Here is an 18,033-nt window from a genome sequence, read left to right as displayed (position 1 = left end):
AAACCGGGCATGGCGTAAACTAATGGCGCCCAAAGTGCGCCATTGGTTAGAATGGAGTCCATGGGGTTGCCATAATTTTGATCTGAAAACGAGTGGAGGAGTATGGAGGCCCCTATAGATATTACATGGTCAGCAGTCCTGTTAATGTACATCTATTTTGTCTAACCAGCTTTAGACCTCATTAACACTTCTGTGTTTATACACGTACATGAAAAATTGGTGTCTTCATCATTGTTTGGTCCGTGTGTCCTTTTTTACCATCAGTGTTTGGTCCGTGTGTCTTTTTTTTTTTTTTAATTTTTTTTTATTTTAATACCAACAGTGTTTGGCCCGCATGTCTATTTGTACCATCAGTGTTTGGCCCATATGTCTGTTTTACCATCAGTTTTTGGTCCGTATATCCGTTTTCACCATCAGTCATCAATGTTTGGCCCGTATGTCCGTTTTTACCATCAGTGTTTGGCCCATATGTCCGTTTTTACCATCAGTGTTTGGCCCATATGTCCGTTTTTACCTATCAGTGTTTGGCCCGCCTGTCCGCTTTTACCATCAGTGTTTGACTCGTATGTCTGTTTTTACCATCAGTGTTTGGTCCGTGTATCCGTTTTCACCATCAGTCATCAAGGTTTGGTATGTGTATCCATTTTTACTATCAGTGTTTGGCCCGCGTGTCCGTTTTTACCATTAGTGTTTGGCCCACATGTCCGTTTTTACCATCAGTGTTTGGCCCACATGTCCGTTTTTACCATCAGTGTTTGGCCCGCCTGTCCGCTTTTACCATCAGTGTTTGGCTCGTATGCCTGTTTTTACCATCAGTGCTTGGTCTGTGCATCCGTTTTCACCATCAGTCATCAAGGTTTGGTATGTGTGTCCATTTTTACTATCAGTGTTTGGCCCGCGTGTCCGTTTTTACCATCAGTATTTGGCCCGCATGTCCGTTTTCACCATCAGTCATTATTGTTTGGTATGTGTGTCCATTTTTTCCATCAGTGTTTGACCCGCATGTCCATTTTCACCATCAGTGTTTGATACGCGTGTCTGTTTTCACCATCAGTCATCAGTGTTTTACCCGCGTATCAGTTTTTACCATCAGTGTTTGGCCCACGTGTCCATTTTTACCATCAGTGTTTGGCCAGCGTGTCCAGTTTCACCATCAGTCATCAGTGTTTGGCCCGCGTGTCAGTTTTTACCATCAGTGTTTGGCCCGCGTGTCCGTTTTTACAATCAGTGTTTGGCCAGCGTGTCCGGTTCTACAATCAGTGTTTGGCACGTGTGTCGTTTTCACTATCAGTCATCAGTGTTTGATGGTAAAAAGAATCACACATACCAGTGTTTGGCCGTGTGTCCGTTATTACCATCAGCGTTTATAATAATAATAATATAATAAATTTTATTTTTATAGCGCCGACATATTCCGCAGCACTTTACATTTCAGAGGGGATTTGTACAGACAATAGACATTACAGCATAACAATAATCACATACAGTAGATTATAACAAATAACAAGAGGAGTGAGGGCCCTGCTCGCAAGCTTACAGTCTATGAGGAAAGAGGTAGACACGAAAGGTGGGTGGTAACAGTTGCTCTGATTGTATGGACCAGCCATAATGTTAAGTGTGTAACAGTACAGACACAGAGGGCTAATGGATGCATAAAGCATGTGGGAACATGATGCTGGGAACCTGGTTATGGTAAAACTTTTGGCTCTGCCACACAGGGATAGGTTAGGTTAATGTGTTGAGGCGATAGGCCAGTCTGAATAAATGCGTTTTCAGGACACGCTTAAAATTGTGGGGATTGGGGACTAATCGTATTGACCTGGGAAGTGCATTCCAAAGAATTGGCGCGGCACGTGTAAAGTCTTGGAGACGGGAGTGGGAGGTTCTGACTATTGAGGATACTAACCTCAGGTCATCAGCAGAACAGAGGGCGCGGGTAGGGTGGTATACTGAAACAAGGGAGGAGATGTAGGGTGGTGCTGAGCCATGGAGGGCTTTGTGGGTGAGGGTAATAAGTTTATACTGAATTCTGGAGTGGATTGGTAGCCAGTGTAATGACTGGCACAAGGTAGAGGCATCGGTGTAATGATTGGTGAGGAATATGATCCTGGCTGCAGCATTCAAGACAGATTGGAGAGGGGAGAGTTTGGTAAGAGGGAGACCGATTAGAAGAGAGCTACAATAGTCGAGACGAGAATGAATAAGAGAAACAGTAAGAGTTTTTGCAGAGTCAAAAGTAAGAAAAGGTCGAATTCTAGAAATGTTTTTGAGGTGCAGATGACAAGAGCGAGCCAGTGATCGAATGTGGGGGGCAAAGGAAAGCTCGGAATCAAGTATGACCCCAAGACAGCGGGCATGTTGCTGGGGAGTAATAGTGGAACCACACACAGAAATAGCAATGTCGGGTATAGGTACATTAGTAGCGGGAGGAAACACCAGGAGTTCAGTCTTTGACAGGTTCAGTTTCAGATATAGTGAGGACATGATATTAGACACAGCGTTTAGACAATCGCCAGTGTTTTCTAGAAAGGCTGGCGTGATGTCAGGAGAAGAAGTGTATAATTGGGTGTCATCAGCATAGAGATGGTACTGGAAACCAAATCTACTGATTGTTTGACCAATAGGGGCAGTGTACAAGGAGAAGAGGAGGGGGCCTAGAACCGATCCTTGAGGAACCCCAACAGTAAGGGGAAGGTGAGAGGAGGAGGAACCGGCAAAAGAAACAGTAAAGGAGCGGTCGGAGAGATAGGAGGAGAACCAGGAGAGAACGGTGTCCTTGAGGCCAATGGAATGGAGCATAGTGAGGAGGAGCTGATGATCCACAGTGTCGAATGCTGCAGAGAGATCCAAGAGAATTAGCATGGAGTAATGACCATTTGATTTAGCTGTTAGCAGATCATTAGAGACTTTAGTGAGGGCAGTTTCAGTGGAGTGTAAAGAGCGGAAACCGGATTGGAGAGGGTCGAGAACAGAGTTTTCTGAGAGATAGCGGATAAGACGGGAGTGGACCAGGCGTTCCAGGAGTTTAGAGATGAAGGGAAGATTAGAGACAGGTCTATAGTTAGCGGCACAGTTTTGGTCGAGGGATGGTTTTTTAAGTAGTGGATGTATGATGGCATGCTTAAATGAGGAGGGAAAAATACCAGAAGAGAGAGAGAGGTTAAATATTTTAGTTAGGTGAGGGGTGACAGCAGGGGAAAGGGACTGGAGGAGATGTGACGGAAATGGGTCACTGGTGCAAGTAGTTGGGCGAGAAGATGCAAGGAGCCTGCTTACTTCTTCTTCTGTGACTGGTTCAAAATCAGAGAGCGAGTTAGATGCAGTGGGGGAGGGAGGACAGTGCATGGTATGAGGGGATTTGGAGATAATTTCCTGTCGGATCTGGTCAATTTTTTCTTTGAAGTAATTGGCCAGATCGTCAGCTCGGAGCGCCATGGTTGGGGCCTGTACTCTTGGATTGAGTAGAGAATGAAAAGTGTCAAAGAGACGTTTCGGGTTATTGGACAGTGAGGTGATGAGGGTGTTGAAATAGGTTTGTTTGGAGAGGTGAAGGGCAGTGTTGTATGTTCTAAGCATAAACTTAAAATGGATGAAATCTTCGTGTAGATTGGATTTTCTCCACAGACGTTCGGCGCACCTGGAGCACCGCTGCAGGAAACGTGTTTGCACCGTGTGCCAGGGTTGTCGCCGTCTGTGTTGTGGTGTTCTATTTATAGGGGGTGCAAATTCATCCAGGGCACTTTAAAGTGTTTCATTGTAATGCTTCAATGCAGAATCAGGACATGAGAGGGAGGAGATAGGGGCCAATGAAGACTGCAAGTTCTTCAGAAGTTTCTGGGTGTTAATGGCCTGTATGTTTCTATAAGTCTGGACAGTGGGGGTGACCTGAGCAGCCTGGCAGTTCTTTATAGAGAATGAAAGAAGATTGTGGTCAGAGAGCGGGAGAGGGGAGTTTGCAAAATCATCCACTGCACAAAGCCGAGAGAAGACCAAGTCGAGGGAGTTTCCGTCTTCATGCGTTGGAGAATTAGTAAGCTGCGAAAGGCCAAATGAGGTTAGAGATAAAAGGTGAGTAGCAGATGGGGAGAGGGGAAGAGCAATGGGGATGTTGAAATCTCCCATGATGAGGGTAGGGATGTCACAGGAGAGAAAATGTGGAAGCCAAGTGGCAAAATGATCCAGGAACTGATGGGAGGGGCCGGGAGGACGATACACCACCGCCACTTGCATGGAGAAGGGGGTGTAGAGTCTGACGGCATGGACCTCAAAAGAAGGGAAGACAAGTGAGGGTAAACATGAGCGTTTGGCCCATATTTGTTTTTACAATCAGTATGTCATCAATATTTGACCCGTGTGTCCGTTTTTACCATCAGTGTTTGGCCCGCGTGTCCGTTTTTACTATCAGCGTTTGGCCAGCGTGTCAGTTTATATCATCATTGTTTAGCCCGCGTGTCCGTTTTTACCATCAGTGTTTGGTCCGAGTGTCCGTTTTTACCATCAGTTTTTGGTCCGAGTGTCCGTTTTTACCATCAGTATTTGGTCCGAGTGTCCCTCTTTACCATCAGTGTTTGGCCTTGACCAGCGTGTCCAGTTCTACAATCAGTGTTTGGCCGTGTTTCCGTTATTACCATAAGCGTTTGGCCCATGTTTGTTTTTACAATCAGTATGTCATCAATATTTGACCCGTGTGTCCGTTTTTACCATCAGTGTTTGACCCGCGTGTCCGTTTTTACCATCAGTGTTTGGCCAGCGTGTCCGTTTTTACCATCAGTGTTTGGCCAGCGTGTCCGTTTTTACCATCAGTGTTTGGTCCGAGTGTCCGTTTTTACCATCAGTGTTTGGTCCGAGTGTCCGTTTTTACCATCAGTGTTTGGCCAGCGTGTCCAGTTCTACAATCAGTGTTTGGCCAGCGTGTCCGGTTCTACAATCAGTGTTTGGCACGTGTGTCGTTTTCACTATCAGTCATCAGTGTTTGGTATGTGTGATTCTTTTTACCATCAGTGTTTGGCCGTGTGTCCATTATTACCATCAGCGTTTGGCCCATGTTTGTTTTTACAATCAGTAGGTCATCAATATTTGACCCGTGAGTCCGTTTTTACCATCAGTGTTTGACCCGCGTGTCTGTTTTTACCATCAGTGTTTGGCCTGTGTGTCAGTTTTTACCATCAGTGTTTGGTCCAAGTGTCCGTTTTTACCATCAGTATTTGGTCCGAGTGTCCCTTTTTACCATCAGTGTTTGGCCCGCGTGTCAGTTTTTACCATCAGTGTTTGGCCCGCGTGTCAGTTTTTACCATCAGTGTTTGGTCCATGTGTCCGTTTTTACCATCAGTGTTTGGTCCGAGTGTCAGTTTTTACCATCAGTGTTTGGCCAGCGTGTCCGTTTTTACCATCAGTGTTTGGTCCGAGTGTCCGTTTTTACCATCAGTATTTGGTCCGAGTGTCCGTTTTTACTATCAGTATTTGGTCCGAGTGTCCCTTTTTACCATCAGTGTGTGGCCTGCGTGTCAGTTTTTACCATCAGTGTTTGGCCCGCGTGTCAGTTTTTACCATCAGTGTTTGGCCAGCGTGTCAGTTTTTATCATCAGTGTTTGGCCCGCGTGTCAGTTTTTATCATCAGTGTTTGGCCCATGTGTCCGTTTTTACCATCAGTGTTTGTCCCGTGTGTTCATCTTTACCATCAGTCATCAGTGTTTGGTATGTGTATCCTTTTCTACCATCAGTGTTTTGCCCATGTGTCCGTTTTTACCATCAGTGTTTAGTCCATGTGTCCGTTTTTACCATCAGTGTTTGGTCCATGTGTCCGTTTTTACCATCAGTGTTTGGTCCATGTGTCTGTTTTTACCATCATTGTGTCGTCAGTGTTTTGTTGGTGTGTCCCGTTTTTTACCATTAGGGCTCATACTCATTTGCGAGTAAAAAAAAAAAAAAAAAAGGTCCGTTTTCTGGACAGAAAAAACGGACCAAAACTATGCAATTGTCATGAGTTTTGTATGTGATTTTTAATCTCACCATCCGTTTTACATCCATTTTTCATCCGTATGCCATGCGTTTTATTTTCTAGGCAACTATTTTTCTACAGTCATTTACAGGACTATTTACAGTGTTCTATGACACATAATGGTAATGGATCCATTTAAAACGGATAGAAAACGGATGGTCCATTTTTGGTCTGTTTTTTAATCGCATCCATTGACTTGCATTGGTGATTTTCAAACGAAAATCGCAGCAAATCGCAGCATGCTGCGATTTTTTACTCAGTCCAATTTCGGTTGTGAAAAAAAAAAAATCGCAAGTGAGATGTCACCTATTGACTAACATTGGTCAGAGTGCAATCCGATTTTTAATCGGATTGCACTCGTCCGATTTTCTCTCCAGTGAGTATGAGCCCTTAGAGTGTTATCAGTGTTTGGTCCGTTTGTCCATTTTTACCATCAATTTGATCAGCGTTTTTCACGGAATAATAAAGAAATAAATTACAAAGCTTCTTCTATACTATACAATGTTAAACACGTAAAGCACACGGATGGTACATGGATGCCATCCGAGTATTGTACACTTTTTGCATGGACTCAGACTTGTATTGGCCTTTGTCATCCGAGCCGTTGGAAAAAAAATGGGCATTTCTCTTCGAGTTTTGCACAGACACACGGTCCATGAAAATACACGCCCATGTGAACAAGCACCATAGATTATAATGCCTAAATGCTGTATTCATGTAAGACACTTCCATTAATATAAATCACTGAAAAAGAGTCTGTCTATCAAGGATGCAAAATTGGACACAGCTATGTGAATGTAGCTTTAGCTTTGCCATGTTGGGCTTCCGATCAGGTCCGAGGTGCAGATGTGGGCAATGAATTTTCCCAAGGGGCCACATGAGAGACAGTGACTGTTATGGAGGCCGAACGAATAGATGGAAATTAATTCTGCTCACTATTAATATTAATTATCATGATGTATATTCATATTAATTGTATCACTTAATATTGAGCAGAATGAGGTATGTCGACATCCTCTTATATACTGTAAGAGCCCCCATACAGTCCCTATATACCATAAGAGCCCATACACAGTCCCTTATAAACAGTACTAGATGAAGGCCCGATGCTACTGCATCGGGAGGGCACAGTGCTCTGCACGCGGGATTTCCGTTACAAATAGAGAGATATACTGACCTTTCGACGGCCCCCGATCTCCTCTCCACGCTCCCGGCATCTTCCGGTCCCAGTAATGCTTAGCGCGAAGGACGGGAGATGATGTCACTCTCGCGAGAGCGCGACGTCATCAGCTGTCTTTCGCGCAAAGCATTACTGGAACCGGAAGATGCCGGGCGCGTGGTGATAGGAGGGGAAGAGTCCGGGGGCCGTCGGAAGGTGAGAATAACACTTTTTTATTTTAATTCTATGTTTTTACAGGTTTATGGTACCCAGGGCCCGGAGGAGAGTCTCCTCTCCTCCGGACCCTGGGTACCATCAGCACATTGAGCGCTGCGCCGATCATCTCCCGGCTGCGTCGCCGCTGACCTCCGTGCGGCAGGCAACCGTCGGGAGATCAGTGGCTAGCGCCGCAGATCTCTCGACGGTGGCAGTGGCATGCATCGTTCGAATGCCGCGCCAATTCACGGCTAGACTGCGCCTGTCGCTGATTGGTCGCGGCCGACTGGGCGCGACCAATCAGTGATGCCGGATTTCCGTTACAGACAGAATTAGACGATTATATGGTAGATGAGCCCCCACATATCCTCCTATATACAATATGAGCTCCAAACTAGCACCCTGTATATTATAGTATGAGCCCCCACATAGGCCTCTATATACAGTATGAACCCCCACATAGTCTCGCTATATAAAATGAGCCCTCACATATCCTCCTATATACAGTATGAGCCACCACATAGCCTCCTATACAGTATTAGCTCCCCTCATAGCCCCCTATATACAGTATGAGCCCACCACACAGCCTCTCTATATATAATGAGCCTCCACATTCTCCTGTATACTCAGTAAGACCCCAAACACAACCTTCCTATATACCATGAGAGCCACCACATAGCCTCCTATATAATATGAGCCAACATATAGCCTCCTATATACAGTATGATCCCTCCATATAGCCTCACTATATGCTATGAGCCCTCACATAATCTCCTATATACGGTATGAGCTACCACATAGCCTCCTATACAATCCGGAAAAATACTTGAACCAGCAAGAGGCTATTTTAGGTATAAAAGTATAAAGTTTATTGATTAACAAAAAAACACACAAAACATGAACTTGGTTTAAAAAGTGGGAAACCACAAAAAGCACCATAACCCACAGTAAAACATTAAAGAGGCCGCACATCCTAAATATTCCCTATATAAAACTTCCTAAAAGGCCAGGACGAAAGAGAAAAGGAAACACCTGTATAATCCTTGTTTCCCTAGGAAGTATTAGAGCGAACAAATAATGATAGCTAAATAGTCAGTGCCATATATTACCTCCTGTGGGTGATGGGGCCAGCCCCAACGCACGTTTCGGCGTTCTGCCTTCTTCCGGGGGTGGCATCACACCAAAAGGAAGGTTTTATAGCCCAAATCAACCAATCAGGCTGTAGATAACACAATAGGCTACACTAACAAAGTATTTGAGTGGTCAGGTATAAATGAGCTATGTCCGGGACTTGATATGTAAAGTAACACATGAATTAAACATTCAGGGAGGGACTGACATCCAAGAGGTTCATTGCAGATGAGCATTACTAGATTTGTTTTTTGGGCGGTACCATATAGCCAACTATCCAATTGGAGCTTACCAAGGCGTGATTGAGTCACCAATAGACCGCCTCTTTTAAATTCAGTGAAATAGTGCCTCACTAACATCAAAAAGATGGACTCGATCCCTTTATCTATGAAGTTACAGCCACACGTGCCAGCTTTGTCAGCGCACACCGCTCTGGCAGATGAGGGGTCAGCGCATCGCCGACCGTGACGAGACCAGCGTCCCGGCCAGGAGTCAAACCCCTCCCACGTGATAACGTAGACGGGGCTGAGTCACATGACTGGGACGTCAGGCCATGTGTCACGCCCCACGATGCCCCGAGCCCACACCGACAGGTGCGTGCGCACAGTGGAGTGCCAAGGACATACGGTCCAAAATACAACATCCATTCACAAAGGATCTATACTTATAAAGGTACCTCCAAACCTAAAAGAAGGAATGCATAAAGAATATATCTATGGGCAACACTATAGTATAAAGATATACAGGACCATATTAGATAAGTTAATTCACAATACATCATTCATAATCTATATAGATCACCTCTCCTATATCACAAACATCAAATATTATATCACAAAAGCAAAATACAATACAAGATGTCATATCAGGCTTGTGTGGCTTATAGATATTTAAGAAAACATTGCTCCAATAGATTCTTTTGGTCCCATAAATATCAAATTCCAATATTTTGCTGCAAAAGCAGATGAATCCTTAAATCCAGGAAGGAGGATGTATCCATGAACCCTTCTTGTAATACATTGAGTGCCAGGACCCTTGACATTAGATATACCTTGAATGGGTTAAAAATACCTTGCGTGTCGGATGCTGGTATAAAGGGCTTCAACATCACATGTGGCAAGAATTGCCCCCTCCTCCACACTGATAGATTCTATCTTTTTTAAGAAATCATCCGTATCACGGATATACGAGGGCAACATTTCCACAAGGGTTTTTAACTGGGCATCAATGTATTTACAGACCTTCTCAAGAAAGTTGCCCACACCTGAGACAATGGGTCTACCAGGGGGAGTCTTACAATTCTTATGAATCTTTGGTAAGAGGTACAGAGTTGGAATCTTTGCCTATGTCACTATTAACACATCCCGTAACTGTTTGGAAATAATATGTTTGTCAATAGATAAATTTAAAATTCCCACTAATTTCTCAGAATAGATGACTAAAGGATTGTAAGACAACCTACGGTAGCATTGCTTGTCCCGTAGCTGGCGGTGGGCTTCTGCTTCATATAACCTATAATGTCATATCACAATGTTACCACCCTTGTCCGCAGGTTTATAAATAACGTCTTGTAGTTGCTTAAGTCTATTAAGACTTTTTCTTTCCTCAGATGTCCAATTGTCTTTATAAATTCCTGATGGTATACACTCTAATTTCTCCTAGACAAACTGGACAAATAGATCAACGTTAGGACATGCGGACAAGAGTGGAAACTTACTTGATCTTTGATATAAACTGGGTACCTTACCCATTTCCAATCCTTCATTTTCCCTTGATAGTTCCTCCAAGGTCTGTAAGGTCAAATGTTCTTCATGTGTTGGAAACATCTGGTGTAACTCATTATTATGGAACCATTTCTTAAATATCAAAGAACGGCCAAAGATGTGCAAGTCTTTGATTACTGTAAAAAGGTCAAAATGTGTACTTGGTAAGAACGTAAGTCCCCTAGATAGCAAAGACAAATCAAGGGCTGAAAAGACATGATCAGGTAAATTACATTACCTTATGATCATTGGAATCATTTTTAGGCTGTTTAGATTAGTTGCCTATTTGCCGATATTCTCCTAGACGCGTATTCTTCTTTCTCCCCAATCTGGTATTCATAGGGATCTCAGACTTCACTGAAGTATCAGATTGTCCACTGACTGACGATAGGGATGACATAGATACTGTCCTATTAGGTTTGAAACTACCTACTACTTTTCTCCACCTATATACTTTTTTTTGGGTATAGTCAGAAATTTCCATCATAAGTTTCTTGGATTGTGTATCCTAATCTATTTCTCCCTTGTATCCAGACAGGCTTCCATTTGTTCATTAAAAGTTGTCAATTTTTCATTAGGAACCGAATATTTAAGGCGTGAATATGATGCGTCCAGGTCTTTTTCTATACCTTCAATCACCGTTTGGTTCCGTGCAATTAGTAGTTCCATAAATTTAAAAGAGCTACTACTGCATATCTCCTCCCATTTGTTTATAAAGTCATCGTCCTCCACCGGGAAGGATGGAAAGACCTGAACTCTGAGATCTCAAGGAATCATTTGTTTACCAACCAAGATAATTTTCTAAAAATGCTTTGTTCCACCATACTCTCATACGTCTTTGTAAACGACGTTTCGCATTCTCCTGCAATTCCATCACACCTCTCTGGTCATCTGAATCAATAGTAGGAGACCCACTTTGAAAGACCTTATTGACTTTAGTCCGCCACGACATTTCTCTGGCCTTATAGTCCATCTGACTGCAACAACAGAACTGTGAAAAAATACTGAAAATAGTAAACAACAGAAACGTAATCAGTATTTGAGGCATTCTATCCAAAAACTGAACAAACACATACCAAAACTAAGTCTGGACAAATCACCAAGGTTCAAATAGAATCAATACAATCCGAAAAAATACTTGAACCAACAAGAGGCTATTTTATTTATAAAAGTATAAAGTTTATTGATTAACAAAAAAGCACACATAAAACATGAACATGGTTTAAAAAGTAGGAAACCACAAAAAGCACCATAACCCACAGTAAAACACTAAAGAGGCCGCACATCCTAAATATTCCCTATATAAAACTTCCTAAAGTGCTAGGACGAAAGAGAAAAGGAAACACCTGTATAATCCTGGTTTCCCTAGGAATTATTAGCGTGAACACATAATGATAGCTAAATAGTAAAGTGCCATATATTACCTCCTGTGGGTGATTGTGCCAGCCCCAACGCACGTTTCGGCGTTCTGCCTTAATTGTAACAGAAGGTAAGATTCCAACTCTGTACCTCTTACCAAAGATTCATAAGGATTGTAAGACTCCCCTCGGTAGACCCATTGTCTCAGGTGTGGGCAACTTTCTTGAGAAGGTCTGTAAATACATTGATGCCCAGTTAAAACCCCTTGCGGAAATGTTGCCCTCGTATATCCGTGATACGGGTGATTTGAAGCCCTTTATACCAGCATCCGACACGATAATGGCCTGAGGGCGGTAAGTCACTATTTATTTTCTACCAACCTTGAAAACGAAGAAGCTCAATTCATTTTGGACTTATTCGATTTTGCGTTAAAACATAATTTTTTTTTTTTTGGGGGACCCTCTACCTACAGTTCCAGGAGACAGCCATGGGGGTGGCCTTTGGGCTCTCCTATGCTAACCTGTTTCTGGGGCCGTGGGAGAGGGACCTCTTCCTATCAGATCGACACTCATCGATGGACCGCGCCCTCTTTTGGGCGCGGTAGATCGATGATGTGTTCTTGATCTGGCACGGCCATAAATCTCATATGGAAACAATAGAGTTTTTGGATGTCACAGTCAAATGCGATAAAGAAGGTTTTTTACAAACTGATCTGTTTCATATCATAAACAGACATCCACAAACTCTGTGGTACATGCAAGGTCGGCCCACCCTCCACAAGTCATAAATAAATTCCTACTGGACAATTTTTGAGAATTCACCGGATATGCTCATCTAATGAGGAATTCGAACAAAGGGCAACAGAAGATTCTATGCCAGGGGGTATAGAAAAAGACAAATCAATTTGGCTTATGATAGAGCAAGTAAACAGAGGAGACATGACCTTTTATATACATCTCGGAAAGATGTGAAGGGTCAAAATGATGAGTCCAATAAAGTGAGGATGATCACCACTTACTACTCACAATGGAATTTGATGAGTCAGGTTTTTGCTAAATATTGGCCCCTACTCCTTGTGGATCATACTCTTAAAGTATATCTGCCCCCCACTCCAAGTATTACGGCAAGACGAAGCAAGAATTTGAAGGACATACTAGTCCAAAGTCATTACAATAAAAATGATCAGAGAATACTTCCTTTCTCCCAACCTCCAAGACCTAAATGGGGATGTTCCCCATGTTGTAAATGTGTGGAATGCTCGAACATCGAGAACGCAACCATGTTCTACTCCTCTGATGGCAGCAAGGAATTCAAAATTACTCAGACTATTACATGCTCTACAAAAGCAGTTATCTATTATGCTCGTTGCCCATGTGATAAGATCTATGGGGGGCTTACAACTAGAGCTTTAAAAACTAGAGTTAGAGAACATATCCATGATATCCTTGCTGCCAAGGAGGAGGTGGATACTGAACATTTCGGTATGCTGCCTAGACACTTTAAACTGCACCATCAATGTGATTCCGATGACCTCAAGGTTAGAGGTATAGATGGAGTAGTTTTGGGTATTAGATTGTGCGGTTGGAGACCAAGTGGATCTAGACTCAGATCAATGTATCCACATGGACTCAATGAGACCTGCAGTTTTGTCCCTTTTCTCTGAGTCATCTGTCTCAATTTTTATCACACCTTGTTTTTAATTCATTTTTGTTTTTATTTTATAGAGCAAGGTATTTTTTGCCCATTCAAGGTATATCTAAAGTCAAGTATCCTGGGACTGAATGTATTACAAGAAAGGTCCATGGATACATCCTCCTTCCTGGATTTAAGGATTCATCTGCTTTTGCTGAAAAATATTGGAAATTGATATTTATGGGACCAAAAGAATCTATTGGAGCAACATTTTCTTATATACCTATTGGTCACACAAACCTGATATGACATCTTGTATAGTATTTTGCTTTTGTGATATAATGTTTGTCATATGGGATAGGTGATCTATATAGATTATGCATGATGTATTGTGAATTAACTTATCTAATATGGTCTTGTATATCTTTATATTATAGTTGTTAGGAATGGCGGAATGCACTAACGAAAAATAAATAATAAAGTGCATTCGCGCTCGGGGTCCACCGTGCAGTAGATGTTACACCGCTGCTAGGTAATGACAGACAAGCAATATGGCGGTATAATGCACACGGGTTAGACTTCACCTGAAGTGCGCAGAGCGGGCTCTGTTCACACACAGAGGCGTCGCAACAAAAACATACAAAAGGCTGAGCCTGTTAGAGTCACAGGCCTCAGGTAAATGCACACACGGTATCAGGTCACAGGAGCAGGACCTAAGACAGAGGAGCTGCATCCATCTAGACCTACCATGTGTGCGGCGTCGCTACTGCGAGCGCCAAGAAGGGCTGCAACTGCAGCGCGGCGTAGGACACTGACGCAGGACGACACAGCTACAAAGCAGGCTTAATGTCGGACGCTAGCACAGAAGTGCGGTGTGCACAGTGACCAAAGGCTTGCCACTGACTGGCGCTGACTGCTGAACTAATTCCCTATCCACATGCGTAATATCAGAGGGAAGGGGTTTCTTAATAAGTCCGTCACCATTCACACATAGCAAGTACAGTCTATACTAGCGCATGGCTGAACGGTCATGCGTGCTTTTTATAGCCGTGCAGGACCTTCCAGATCTCCGAGATGGACCAATGAGATCAGGAGCAGGACCTGGGCACATGACTCCCGATCTCCAATGGGAGATCGTCTCGTGAGCATGCCCAGTATGAGCACAGAGGAATTTAGTCTCTGGAGCAGTCTGCTGCAAAGTAATCTTCTCTGCAGTAGATAGACAGCAGGAGACCGCAGAATGTGAGGCTCTGGATTCCTGCAGAGCAGACGCAGAAACCTGACGCCTAACAATAGTGTTGTATAGATATATTCTTTATGCATTCCTTCTTTTAGGTTTGGAGGTACCTTTATAAGTATAGATCCTTTGTGAATGGATATTGTATTTTGGACCGTACGTCCATGGCTCTCCGCTGTGCGCACGCGCCTGTCAGTGTGGTCTCGGGGCATGACACATGGTCTGACGTCCCGGTCATGTGACTCGGCCCCGTCCACGTGATCACGTGGTCGGGGTTTGACTCCTGGCCAGGACGCTGGTCTCGTAGCGGCCGGCGATGCGCTGACCAATCATCTGCCAGAGCGGTGTGCGCCGACAAAGTGGCAGGAGCGTGTGGCTGTTACTTCATAGATAAAGGGATTGAGTCCATCTTTTTGATGTTAGTGAGGCACTACTTCATTGAATTTAAAAGGGGCGGTCTATTGGTGACTCAATCACGCCTTTGTAAGTTCCAATTGGATAGTTGGCTATATGGTACCGCCCAAAAAACAAATCTAGTAATGTCCATCTGCAATGAACCTCTTGTCAGTCCCTCCCTGAATGTTTAATTGGTGTGTTACTTTACATATCAAGTCCCGGATATAGCTCATTTATACCTGACCACTCAAATGCTTTGTTAGAGTAGCCTATTATGTTATCTACAGCCTGATTGGTTGATTTGGGCTATAAAACCTTCCTCTTGTTGGTGTTGTGGTAATAGCAGGTACGCAGGATGCAGTGACGAGACGCGAGACAGATATGACTTTAAACGTTAACTTTTATAGATAAATGCCGTTAGGGCTATTGTTACGCAACCAACAGAATAACAGTAGTTGTCCTCGCAGGGAGCTAATACACATAAACAAGGTTTGGGAGAACACCACTAATCCGGCAAAGAGCGGTCACTATATGGCCGCGGAATGACCGACTATGGGTCCTTAGTCACCATGTATCACTTATCCGTCCTGATGTCCCTCGGCGTTCTGTTCCACGGTGTGTCTGCGTCGCAGTCACTGGGCCCAGCCGCTGAAGATCTGGCGTAGTCTTCGGGCGTTCCGATGCCCAGGAGGAGTAGGGGCACAACAGGCCCGCGGAGAGTTCTTTGGCGGGATGTCCCCCAGTGGAGGCAACAGTTCAATAAGGAATAAATTCTTGGACTTTAAGTGCGCTGCCAGACAGATTCAATAACCACACAAGGTTAAAAAAGTTAACCCTTTAATCCCTACGCGTTTCGAAGCATAACGCTTCTTCTTCAGGGGTTGATACATGACTACAGAGAGCTGTCATCGCATTTATACATACAAGTTTCAAATTTGGCGCCCTCAAAGACACGAGGTGCGCCGCAAAGGTCAAAGATCAAAGTAATTCAAGCGTCAAGAGTTCATAAAGGTTAAACATTCCCTAATTAAAAAATAAATCTTTATTATATTTTGTAGATAAAAGAAGAAAAAAAGGAAAGAAAAAAAGGAAAAAGATGATAAAAAATGAGGAAGAACGGGAAGAAAATGAACCCACGACGTGAGGGCAAGAAAAAAGATCAAAGTCCAGCGAACACGCCACTACACCAAGGAGAGTGCTCGAATTTAAAAAAGAAAATATAATCCAACAATCGGAATGAATCTCCGAAATAAATATTTGTAAGAGTGATAATTAAATGCTACATGCATATGTATGATTAAAAATACGCTAAAAGGAATTAATGTATAGATAATAAAAATAAAAAATAAAATTATAAAATGTGTCACCTATTATTTTATTTCAAATTCCATGAGAATTTTATTCCATTTTCCAAATTCCATTTTACCCGGATAAGACCCTATTGCGCTTTTGTTTCAACCCTTTAGTGAATATAATTTCCAGTGGAGGCAACGGGATACCACCTGGGAGTGGGAGGGTGGCGGCCGCAACTCCCTCACAGGGACAGGCGGCGGCAGTGATAAGTGGCGGTTGATAGACCACAGGCGCAGTCTGAGGTCGCACCTGAGGATCCGCAGCGGGCACAGGCCCAGTCTCTACTGCGGACTGGAGCGTGGCGGTGGCAGCTGCCAGTGGCAAAGGAGGAATCACTGCTGTGGTCAGGAGTGAAGCGGCGGTGGCTGCGGGCCGCCGCGAGGAGGCCGCAGCCGCGAGCTGGAGTGAGGTGGCGTCGGCCGCGGACAGCTGCGAGTAGGCCGCAGCAGAGAGCTGGAGTGAGGCAGCAGTCTTCTTTTGTCAATCAGCTCGGCGCTGTCTCCCTGCGGTCCACCGAGAGTCTCCCTTCTGTCACTGTCCTCCTCTCTGGAAGCTGCTCGTGGCTCTCGCTCTCTGGCCCTCCCCAAGTCTCCACCTCCTTCTCCCTCGTTCTGCTGACTCATACAGTCTGGCCCTCTCCGCCCCTCTTCTCTGGACTCCTCCCCCAACTGCCCTGTCTGTCTCATCAGTCCATCCCCTAGCTCTGCTCCCTGGAAACAGATACCCCAGGAACCTGGAAGACGGTCCCCTCGGTTCCGGCCCGTGTACTCAGCGGAGGCCTCTCCTCCTACACTCCCCCATCCTGTATGCTCGCCAGTCCTTGGGCGAGGGTCTTGGTAGGCTCGGGTTGGCCTTTTGAGACAAAAGTTCCTGTTGCCATACGAATTGATCCTGTTCGTAGCGTTTGGGGGGTTTGCCGGCTGTTGACCGCTCGGAGCGCCTTAGTTCGACTGTGGTGGAGTTTTCTGGGGTGGTGGCCAGTGGTGGACTGGCCGATTCTGATGGGCTGGCATGACTTGCTCAGATATTGTTCATTAGATGGCCCGCTTGTACCGCTAGGCTATTTTCTTCGTCCTCTAGGTCCCAGACCGTGGGCATTGGCTCGGGGGCCTGAGGAGTGGGTTCGAGTTGCACGGGATTGTTGGATGTACAGGGCCGCAACATATTACGATGCACAGTACGAGTGGGAAGTGCCCCGTCCCTTTCAGGTCGTATCTCGTACACAGGCCCATCGGGACTTATTCGGCGCAATACTCGGTAAGGACTCTCTTCCCACCGGGGTTCTAGCTTGTTCTGGGGCACTGGTCTAGTACGAGTACTCGATCCCCAGTCTGAAAGTCGGTGGGTGGAGGTAGAGTCCCCCCTGGGTGCTCTAGGTCCTGGAGTTTTGTCTGGTCAATGCGCTGAAGGGTCTGTAGCCAGTGTCGATGGTTTCGGACCCATGATGACACTCCAGACCAGGGTTGGGGTTCCTCCGAGTTTAGTTCTACCTCCGTGATCCCTTTGCCTTCTCGCCCGAATAGCAGTGAGTAGGGGGTATAGCCGGTAACTCTGTGCACCCGTTGTTATAGACCCACACTAGTTCAGGGACATACTCAGGCCAGCGGGCCTTCCGGTCACTCTCCAGGGTATGCAACATTTGAATTAGTGTCCGATTAAAGCGCTCGCAGGCCCCATTTCCCTGTGGGTGGTATGGTGTGGTCCGAGATTTATTGATACCATAGAGACGATGTAGCTCCTCCATGACCTTCCCCAGGAAGCATGCTCCCTGATCTGAATGTATCTGTTG

General features: G+C 44.7%; 1 protein-coding gene across 1 annotated transcript in view; it reads left to right on the top strand.

Moving 5' to 3' along the window:
- The window catches only part of TMEM240 (transmembrane protein 240), a 128,494-nt gene extending 112,279 nt beyond the window's left edge, over positions 1-16,215 (top strand). The window contains exon 5 of the transcript XR_012234097.1: positions 15,950-16,215. The gene's annotated coding sequence lies outside the window, so the exon portion shown is untranslated. The remainder of the gene's footprint in view (positions 1-15,949) is intronic.
- Positions 16,216-18,033: the final 1,818 nt, after the last annotated feature.

The sequence above is a fragment of the Dendrobates tinctorius genome, unplaced genomic scaffold (genome assembly GCF_039654945.1).
Source record: "Dendrobates tinctorius isolate UK_male_01 unplaced genomic scaffold, ASM3965494v1 ptg000086l, whole genome shotgun sequence".
Taxonomy (NCBI): Eukaryota; Metazoa; Chordata; class Amphibia; order Anura; family Dendrobatidae; genus Dendrobates; species Dendrobates tinctorius.
Note: the sequence above shows the minus strand (reverse complement) of the source record. Positions and strands in the feature narration are given on the sequence as shown.